We start from the raw sequence: 11,412 nt of genomic DNA on the forward strand, positions 1-11,412 counted from the left end.
CCATTATAAGTGATTAATATATTTTGATACTCATTGTTATTGGTTAATATTGGTTTTGGTTAACGGTTTTTATCAGTTATTGGTTATGGTTAATGGCTAATAGTGGTTAACCATAATGGTCGAAAATAAGATAAAAATAAAAAATACTTCGCTATAGAAAGTGAAAAACATAAAGTATGTTGCTATAAAAAGCGAATTATTCAGTGTTTTTAACTATATTAATGTGATACATGATTATGCATCCCATTTAATTCCAAATAATTACCCGTTAAAATTTCAAAATTCCTAATATAATTAGATATCATAAATTTAATATTATACTATATTAAAAACATTAGTTAATATAATTGGTTCGGTTCTGTTTTTACTGGTTTGGTTTTGGATGAAAACGATAATCGAAACATATGTATTTGGTTAATCAAAATTAGAAACCACACCACCATTTTTAGTAATCGTTCGGTTAAAATGATTTGGTTATTTTGGCTAATTTGGTTTTGGTTCGGTTTTTCAGTTAATATGTTCACCCCTATAATATGTTTACTTAAGAGAGTGCCTAATGTTAAAATCAAATATGATTTTCGATTTAAGTTGAGTTGCTGAGCTCAGTTATTGGCTTCCTTTTTATGTATCATACATTTCATGCCTTGAAGAGTTTGACCTTTAAGTTTCTCAAACATACCTAGGAAAATATTCAGATCATTTTGGTTGAATTATGAAAAAAGAAAAATCAAACAAATCCTTTTGCATTACTTGATATTTCAGACTAATTACTACATCTGTAAGTAGTTGTGTCTCTCTTAATTAGTGAATCCCATGGTTTGTTAATCTGTTTGTACAAGATTGAGGACCCCACAGGCTCGATGATTTCATTCCAATTTATAACATATTTGTTTGAATCAAAACTTGTGTACGATCTTGAATCACTTATGAAACCTTCCTGAATTTATTTTCAAACTTCAAATTTTAAATTTATTCAGACTGGTCACCCTGACGCCTTCCTTGATATAATAATAATGTCTAACTTGGGATGTTTCCTCATGTTCTAATTGGCATAGGCTCACTTGTGAGACTCTTTTTTAATAAGCGAAATATTAGTAGCATTATTCAGCATAAATAATATGATTTGCCATCACGTTTACTACTAGTCTACTATGCACATTATTCCATTCAGCAATATTTCTGCCAATGCCCACAATACAATTAACGTGTTCTGTACGAGTAGTTGAAACAACTCATAAGCAATCTGTTATGAACTGATTTGTAATAACAGATTCAATAACATAAAAACCACCCAAATGATCATTCTAATATTGATTGGAAACACTTTATAATACCCAAAAGACTACAAGAACGAAGGATAGGTTAGCTGATTCGAGATAGCCACTCTCCCAAGAGGAAATAATTCCAGGTTTAACAGAAAAGATCGATGCCTCACTCCCTGCCCACTACCCTCTATTTATACTATCTAACATAACAAACTAGTATAAAATGCCCAAATTGCCCCTAACTCCCCTGCACCAATAAGATGCTCCTTATTTGTTGATTTCCCCAAACTACCCTCTATCTAAACAATATCACTGAAGAGGGTGCATAACACAATCAAACTCGACTAAAATCATGTACCGGCTTTTGTAGCAAATTAGGTATTATTCTTACGTGAAGTCTTTGAACAAATGTGCAAAATATGAACGCCAAGGGAAAAGTAAATCAATAAATACATAAATAAAAGACAATACACGAAGGTCTTATTTACATATAAGATAACGAATTCAAAAACTCCATGAACAAGTACAGATTAGAGTTGATTTACATATAAGATAACGAATTCAAAAACTCCATGAACAAGTACAGATTAGAGTTGATTTACATATAAGATAACGAATTCAAAAACTCCATGAACAAGTACAGATTAGAGTTGATTTACATATAAGATAACGAATTCAAAAACTCCATGAACAAGTACAGATTAGAGTTGACGTAAGAAAAGTCTACTAGTCAGATATAAATGTATCTCTTACAACAGTCGGCCAAAAGCTAGGAATTGATTTGATGGAATTGTGGCCTTTCACATACCATGACTTATCACTTGCCTCCTCATTGATCTGGTTCCAAATTAGCAACATCTATGCAAACTTAGAGATATGCTCGTAACTGTTATATATAATTAATGATTTTTGACATAAAATCTAAATATTGTATGTATCGATTTCAAAAATCAAATGGAAGTAAGATGACCTATAGAAAGCAGAGAAGGTACCTGTTACAGCAGATCTTTGTGAATTGGCTTTTCAAGGTCTTCATATATGACCAAATCTAATCTTGCTAAACTGGCCAAGATCCTCTGGTAACTTCTCAATCAACGAACAATCATAAAGTTTGAGAAATTTTCGATGTTTCAGTATACAAATGCTATCTGGAAGAGATTTACTCTTTGTAAATGAAAAATCTAGACTTTTAAACATTCTAACCGGCTAAGATCCTCAGGTAACTTCTCAAGCGACCCACAATGAAAAAGGCGGAGAGATTTCAAATGTTTCAACATACAAATGCTATTTGGTAGATTTTTAATCTTTGTATATGACAAATCTAGTCTCTCTAAACATTCTAGCCGGCCAAGATCCTCAGGTAACTTCTCAAGCCACCTACAACCTAAAAGGTTGAGAGATTTCAGATGTTTCAACATACAAATGCTATCTGGTAGATGTTTAATCTTTGTATATGACAAATTTAGCTCCTCTAAACATTCTAATAGGCCAAGATCCTCAGGTAACTGCTCAAGAAATGGAGAATCATAAAGTCTGAGAAATCTCAAATGTTTCAACTTAGAAATGCTATCTGGAAGATGTTTAATCTTTGTAGATAACAAATTGAGCTCCTCCAAACATTCTAATTGGCCAAGATCCTTAGGTAACTTCTCAAGAAACAGACATCTATCAAGTTTGACAGATTTCAGATGTTTAGACATACAAATGCTCTCTGAAAGTTCCACCAGAGCTTTACATCCTTCAAGACTCAACGTTTCGAGATTTGGAGTCAGCCGAAAGTCAAGGTTCGTCAACATTGATGAATCACTCAAGTCAAGGATTCTGAGCTTGTTAAGAACCTAACATAAGCAAAAATAATAATAACATGAATGTTGGTGTAATAACAAAGGAATGGATGTATAGCAATATAAGAAATCATGCATTCTACCTTACTTTCACTCCCTTCCCAAAACTGTACCATTTTGCTTCTGGTCATCTTAAGTGCAACAAGATTATTTGCTCGAAATGTCTGGGGTAATGACCTAAAAGGGTATCGGTCCCAACACAGATACTGTAAAGAATCTGGAAAGTATGGACTGTATTAAATTTCCAATTGCAACACAAAAATCCTAAAGCATTTAGGAAATTTGAAATGAGTTTATCAGTTTCCTGATTCGAGTAAAAATCTTCCACAGATGCATTAATATGAAGAAACTTAAGCTCCTTCATCTTTCTAAGACCTTTCATGATTTCTGGGTTGAGTTTTGACATGTGGATTTTCATACCAATTGTTGCTTCAGTACCCTGTAATCAAAAAGCAGTCACCATAAAACTTGTGTAATATTAAAATGAAATTATGTTGGTATTCTATTTTACAAATAAACTTAATCCTTACCAAATCATTAATCAGTATATCTTCAATTTCATCTTCCTTCCACAATCTACTATGTTTGTTAGCAGGGCGGGAACGACGAACAATATCTCTACCCATTTCTTCAATATGGTCATGCATGTCCACACACTCATAATCATTAATAGTTACGAGAGATTTTTGCTCAAGAACTCTTAAACCATTTCGAGCATGAAATCCACAGCTTTCAAGCGCTTCAATTGCTGCCTTCTTTTTATAACCTTTTAGCATGCATGCAAGATGTAGGAATATCTCTTTGCAATCGTCCTCTAGATCAATGTAACTTAATTCCAACCTTTTCAGAGTTTCCTCCAAGGGAATTGTTTTAAGTCTTTCTATGGCATCTATCCATTCACTCTCATCTTTACCACAGAGAAACGAACCCAAAACCTTGATTGTTAAGGGAAGACCAGCTGCATAACGTACAACTTGTCCTGATAGCTTTTCATAACCTGGAACCGGAATCTCTCTCGCAAATGCATATCTACTGAAAAGGGAAATTGCTTCCTGATCCGATAATAAGTTAACATTACGAATCAGCTTCACACGGTGTGCTACCAACACTTGCTCATATCTTGTTGTAATGATAATTCTACTTCCCTTCTTAAACCAAGTAGACTCACCGGCTAATGCCTCAAGTTGATTTATATGATCCACATCATCTAGAACAACAAGAACCTTTCTACCAGACATCCTCCTCTTCAACATGTGTTTTCCATCATAAACACTACTTATGTTGATGTTTTGATCATTTAAGACATCCGAAAGGACTTTATGTTGCAATGATGTCAAACCGGACAAAGAAGCCTTTGAAACTTCCCTCACATTCTCAACAAAGCTTTTACCTTCGAACCGAAAGGATATTTGGTCAAAAATAGCTCTAGCCAAAGTAGTCTTCCCACCACCTCCCATCCCCTTTATCCCGATCATGCAAACATCATCAGCACCAGTTTCTATTAATGATAGAACATCCTTTACGCGAGTCTCCATGCCTACTAGCTTTTCATCAACGCTAGAATTGATGTAACGTAACTCCGGTAAAATCTCTTTAACAATTATTTTGATGAGTTTGGCTTCATGCCTATATATTAAAGAAGGGAAAATGACTTAAAAACCCAACAAAGTTTCCAAACCATTCAAAAAATCTCAATCATGTTTTGTCTGTTCAAAAAAACCCAACAAACATAACTTTTTGTCTAAAAAGTCCAACAAAGTTCCAAAGCGTTCAAAAAATCCCAATTTTGATTTATTTAAGTTCATTGGGTTTTTTTTTTAAGAGTCAAAACATGATTGGAGTTTTTTAAACGTTTTGGAAACTTTGTTGGTCTAACAAGTCATTTTCCCGATATGGTAATTAGCCATGTCATCTATTTCTCTTATTTGACTTTCAGGAAAATTTAATTTAGTTGGGCTTTTTAGACAAAATGTTAAGTTCATTGTGTTTTTTTGGACAGACAAAACATGATTGGGGTTTTTTGAACAGTTTGGAAACTTCGTTGGGCTTTTAAGTCATTTTCCCTATTAAAGAAACATTTAATTAGCTTGCTCAAAATCCCAGATGAACAATTAGTTTCCCATCTATAACATACAAAGTGTATGAAATAGAAACCGTCATATAATCAGAATTTATTTTTAATCTTTCAACAAGAGTCAACTTTGTGTTAGAATTTCACAATATAACATGATATGCCATGGGATAAATAAGTTGAATATTTTAGGATTGAATTATGACAAAACCCAAACCTCAAGGATCGCTTTTCTCATGTTGAGAGAATATTGAAATTGGAAACACAGTTATGTAGTCCTGATTTTGGCCGTATTTTTGCGAGCATGCCAACACAGAGATTGGGAGTGGTAACGCAAGTGGTTCAGATTTTTAAGGAATTGACAGTCGTTGGCAGTTGTTTATGGCCCATAATCACATTAGGTCAAAACAAAACAATACAACAAAAGATATGATGAATAATTACCCATCAGCAGTTTTCTTCAACTCCCACCCAGCCAGATCGGCTGCTTCTTTCAGAGCTTCTCTCCATTTCTCGGCAGCCTCTTCCTTTTCGTGTTTGGAGAAGGCTTCTCCAACTGGCCCGCTTTGGTGTCGGACTTCGGTGGGCTCCACATCATAGAATAGGGGGTAAGCGGTATGCTCGTTCGTTTTCTGACACTCTAATATCTTCACAAGCTCCTCCAAACACCAAGAGGAAGAGGCATAGTCCTTTGAGAATACAACGATGTAGAATTTTGAGTCTTGAATGGATCTGATGAGTTCGTCATTGATCTTTTTCCCTTTCTTGATTTCCTCATCGTCCTTGTAAGTGCGAATGCCTTTGTCCTGAAGAGTATGATAAAGATGATCAACGAAGGTCTTACGGGTGTCTGTACCTCTAAAACTCAAAAAAACATCATATTTAAAGCTCCTGTGATTGAATGAAGTTGAAGAGGACGCCATTGAAAGATTCGATTTTTTTGATGTGGAAAATTTATGCGAAATGCTACAAAGAAAGAATGAATATTCATATTAAACAAACTATGTCATTTATTATTTATTATTATGTGTTAACTAAAAAAATGTAAAGATCTAAATATTTAAAGACTATATATTTATAAGAAAATAATAATAATAATAATGAACTGTTAAAAGTGATTTTTTTATTTTAAAATTTAAGTAAATAAACAAAATAAATTAATGAGCTTTAATTTAAAAACTTTAAAATAAAAATATAAGTCCATTAATGAAATCGATATTTATTTATTATTATATTTATTGAAATATTATATTAAATTATTATGTGGAATTTATTAAAACAGAAAAACTCATAAAATGATAGGTGGAAAAGAAATCAATTCAAAATAACCACACAAAATGATATTTAAGAAATTAAATGATGAGTAAATTACACGAATGGTCCCTATGGTTTAGTGTAATTTGTGCATTTGGTCCTTAACTTTTTTTTTAACTTGGAAGGTCCCTATTGTTTGTTTTTATTACGTGTTTGGTCCCTATCTTATCTAAAAAGACTATTTTGGCCTTGATTTTTTAATTTATATTAAATAAACACACCCCAAACCCACCCCATCACGTTATCTTACCTACCCCACCAATTTTTTCCTATTTAAATAATAGTCTTTTTAGGTAAGACATGGACCAAACGCATAACAAAAATAAACAATAAGGACCAAACATGTAACAAAAACAAACAATATGGACATTCCGAGTTAAAAAAATAAGTTAGGGACCAAGCGCGCAAATGACCCCAAACCATAGGGACCATTCGTGTAATTTACTCTTAAATGAGAGCGTGACGTGTGACAAAAAAAATCTTTATTAGTTAGAGTAGATAAATAGTTTAATCAATATAACAGAAAAGAAAATTATTGTATTCCGTCACAAATTAATAGTTTATGTTTTCTTTTTGGTTTATTTCAAAATAATAATTTACTTCTAAAAACAAATATTTTTTTACCAAAAATACTCCTAATCGATCATGACATTAAATGCAACAAAAAAAAAATTAATTGCAACAAAAGATACCATTGTTATTTCAATTAATAAAATTAATGATAGTTAATGTTTCTTTAATATATATGTTTTTTTTATTTGTAGACAATAGTTTTAAGACAAAAGAATAGTATTTTATAGACCATGTTTATTGGTGATCTCCAATGCAATTGGTTGTCATCCTAGAAAAAAACTTCCGTTAAATCTTTATAGGGATAATGACTTGATAGGGTAAAATACTTTTTAAAATGTATACATTTAGTCTTTATTATTTTTTTGCAAAATAAACCCTTATATTTTAATAATATGTACACATTAGGTCTTTTTCATCGGATTCTACAGGTTTTGCTGATGTGGAGGGTTTATTAAAAAAAAAAGGACTAAATGTGTACATTCCAAAAAGTATCTTACCCTATCAAGTCATTTTCCCTTTCTTTTATTTTGTTGAAATGAAATATCCAGGTGGCATCTACATATCCACAACGAGATTTTTCCAACTTTTATTCATCATGAAAAAGAGGGAGAACCCCCGATCTCCGTCGACTCCTTTGTGTGTTCCTACACATCACTGGTAGCAAGGAGGGATGATGACAAAAACAACAAGGTCGAAGGGGGAGGCAGGAGGAAGTAGAGACTGTAGTTGGCGGCGAGGAGCTGCTCTGGTAGCCCCTCGTCGATTCTTTCTTCTTTTTCTGGCAACATATCTCAAAGATGGCGGCAAAGAGAGACAGATCGGAGAAACACAACAGGTAAAAGGGTGTTTGATTGTTGTTGTTCGACCGGAAGGAAGAGAGACGAGAAAGAGAATAGTCGTCGCCCGTTTCTTGTTGTTGGAGGATCACCCACCTCCGGTGACTAAGCTAATTAATTGCTATTTAGTGCCACATGTGCTTCCACATCAGCAAAACATGTAGAATCCGGTAAAAATGATCTAATGTGTACATATTAATAAAGTATAAGAGTTTATTTTACAAAAAAAAGACTAAATGTGTACAATTCAAAAAGTACTTTACCCTATCAAGTCATTTTCCCTAAAAGAAAATTTGTATATGACCGGTATACTGGGTATAACCGGTCACAAGGATTGCATTGTTACAAAAAAATAAAATATAAGGGTTTATTTTACAAGAAAAAAAAACAAGGACTAAATGTGTATATTTCAAAAAATATCTTACCATATCAAGTCATTTTCCCATCTTTATAAAACCCCACCGTCGCTTCATTCTGTAATATCATTAATCTTTTTTCTTTCCCTTTAAACGAATAGATTTTGTATAAATTATTTTAATATTTTAAATCATGTATCTTAAATCATCTTAAATCATTTTAAATCGTATTATTATTAATGATTTATCTTCATTTTTCTGATTTAAAATTTTTATTTTTTATATTTTATTTGAATATATATTTAAAGTTATTTTTTGTTGTCATTTTATTCGTTTATTTTTTTTTAAGTGTATAAAGTTTTGTTTGTTACATTATTTAAGAATCATTTTTTTTTAAATATACATTTATAATGAACCGGATCTTTCGAATAGTAACATTTTTTACAACTTATAAATGTTTTTGGTAAAACATTTTTACAACTTACAAATGATTTGAACTTTTTAACATTTATTTAGTTTTGTAAAAAAACTCTTCATTTATTCAAAATAAGTATAATATTTTTTTTTTATATTAACTATCTAAGGTAATTAAAATTTTTTTTGACATTTTTTCGTTTTATAAAAAAACTGTTTATTTATTTGAAACCGACGTTAAGTATAAGATTTTTTATAGTAATTATATAAGGCAATATGATGTTAAGTACCAACGACACATGGTTTGAATTTAACTCAACTCCGATAGTCTAAAAACCGATTTTTATATTTACATATACAAACTTATTATAAAAAAAGCTACAAATGTTTATCAAACAAGGCTTGCTAGTTCAAAATGGAACGTTTTATCAAACACTAAAATCTAAAAGTCCACGAACGCTCCGCATCAAGTACGGAGTAAATTTCAACATTTGAAGTTTTTTTGTTTTCAACTTTTTTTTTTCTTCTTTTACATAATGGTGGAAAGTAACAAGTATCTTATGATTATTTAAATTTATTTAAAATATAAATATTACTAGTTAAATAGTAGGCTTTAACTTATTATAAAAATTAAAAAAGTAAAATAGATATAAGATTTAGTTGAAGATAAACAACACTATTTTATTGTTCTTTTAATGTGTTATATAGTTTGTAAAAACAATAGTGATCAATAATAATGGAAAGTTAGTTTTCTTCTTAGACGTGAGTTAATAAATGTATATTTTTTTAAAAGGGTAAATTATACTGATCGTCTCTCGTGTATATGCCAGAAAACGTACTTAGTCCCTGTTTTCAAAAATTAACTCGGACCATCCCTTATGCTGTTAAAAGTATCACACTTCGTCCCTTGTTAGTTTAACTTTGCACGTCTTATCCCTTGTGGGACATGAAAGGACTATAATGCCCTTTTCAATTTCATTTTCATTGATTTTTATCAATTTTATTATTTTTAATTATTAAAAAGTAATATAATTATTTTTATATGTTGTTGAAGAATACTTGACCACCACCACCATCGGTAATCCACACCACCACCACCAATAATCTATACAATCATTGGAAAATAGAGCACCACTGTCACCACTTAACTCACCCCTCATCTCACTCCCCAGTTCAAAGCATCTCCATTGACTCTTTATAAAACTCCGACGACCTCCACAAAAACATCACCAGAAGTCTGACCAAGCTCCAATTTAATCTTCTAAATCTTTTCAAGCACTTGTTTTTTGTCCTGCGTTTCTTCATACGAAGGATCCAAACAGGAGTGTAGATCTGAACAGTAACGAGAAGTGCATATCTGGTACCCTTGAAACAGGGTGAAGATCCGTTATTGTCTCGTTGGAACAACGTGTCACACCCCAAAACCACGAACGGCGGAAACGTTCAGGGATGGAGGACGTCATGTAGAGTATCATAACAGTGTAATATAATAAACAAGCAACAACATCATCCATTGCATTATAAGTAAAGTTTAATACATGTGTGTTCTTTCATTGTAGTAAGACACCAAAAATATACTATCAAAATAAAAGACGAGACTTGTCTGCTCCGTCTTCTCAAAACCTGGCCTCCGTACCTGTCTACTGATGACCTGAGAATACAAGTTATTTTGAAAGAGAGTATCAGCTTTAAAGCTGGTGAATTCATAAGTATTTAAGTGTCATTGTCTTGTTTGTGAAAATCTATTATGAAGGCCATGTAAACCTTTAAATGAAAATGTCGATGTAAGTATGAAAAACCCTAGAAAATCCCTTATTTTCTATAAGTATGAAGTGTAGTCTTCTACCAAGACCCGAATGTTTTGTTATGACTATGTAGTCTTCTACCAAGACCCGACTGTTCTATAAGTATGAAGTGTAGTCTTCTACCAAGACCCGAATGTTTTGTTATGACTATATAGTCTTCTACCAACACCCGAATGTTCTATAAGTATGAAGTGTAGTCTTCTACCAAGACCCGAATGTTTTTTTATGACTATGTAGTCTTCTACCAAGACCCGAATGTTCTATAAGTATGAAGTGTAGTCTTCTACCAAGACCCGAATGTTTTGTTATGACTATGTAGTCTTCTACCAAGACCCGAATGTTTTGTAAGTAATATGATAGCTTTTCCTTTCTACTAACTAGAACTAGAGTACCTAGTCTAACTCCTCGTTTATGTGAAAGCATCACAAAATAAAGTAAACAGGAAAAATCTAATCATGTAAGTGTTATTGTCTTGGGTTACCAGGACAAACACGACATCGCCGAAGCGAAAGATAGACCCTATAGACATCCGAAGAGTGTCCCCTTATCCTCTGTAGCGGCAGCACGGTGGAGGGAGGGTTAGTCCCATAACAGCGTTAACCTAATGATCCTCCGAAGATTCACATCTCATCCACTGTTGCAACAGTTAGACAGAGGGATGGTTAGTCCCATCACTGACTACTAAATAAGTGACAACCTTAGACATCCGTAGACGTTCATTGACCACTGGTGCTAATCAGTGGGGTTTGGAATGGTAAGTCCCGCCGAAATATCCCATTGAACCGGGATAGGAAAGATAATTTACACAGTAAGTACTAATAAATCATCCTTCTAGTTCTAAGTACAAGTATCCAGGTAAGTAAATACAGGATAATGCACCTATGTAGAAGTGTTCCTGTATGGTATTCATGTAAGTGTGTTCATTTAACAGGTA

General features: G+C 32.6%; 1 pseudogene across 1 annotated transcript; it reads right to left on the reverse strand.

Annotated features, from left to right (window-relative positions):
- Window positions 1–1,937: 1,937 nt before the first annotated feature.
- LOC145072335 (TMV resistance protein N-like) lies at window positions 1,938–6,103 on the reverse strand (annotated as a pseudogene). Its single transcript, XR_013690986.1, has 5 exons — window positions 5,625–6,103; window positions 3,640–4,735; window positions 3,193–3,548; window positions 2,258–3,103; window positions 1,938–2,102 (listed from the first exon to the last, which is right to left on the reverse strand). The product of XR_013690986.1 is annotated as a TMV resistance protein N-like (transcript).
- Window positions 6,104–11,412: the final 5,309 nt, after the last annotated feature.

Source organism: Lactuca serriola, chromosome 9 (genome assembly GCF_051521515.1).
Source record: "Lactuca serriola cultivar US96UC23 chromosome 9, Lser_US96UC23_V15, whole genome shotgun sequence".
In the NCBI taxonomy this organism is placed as follows: domain Eukaryota; kingdom Viridiplantae; phylum Streptophyta; class Magnoliopsida; order Asterales; family Asteraceae; genus Lactuca; species Lactuca serriola.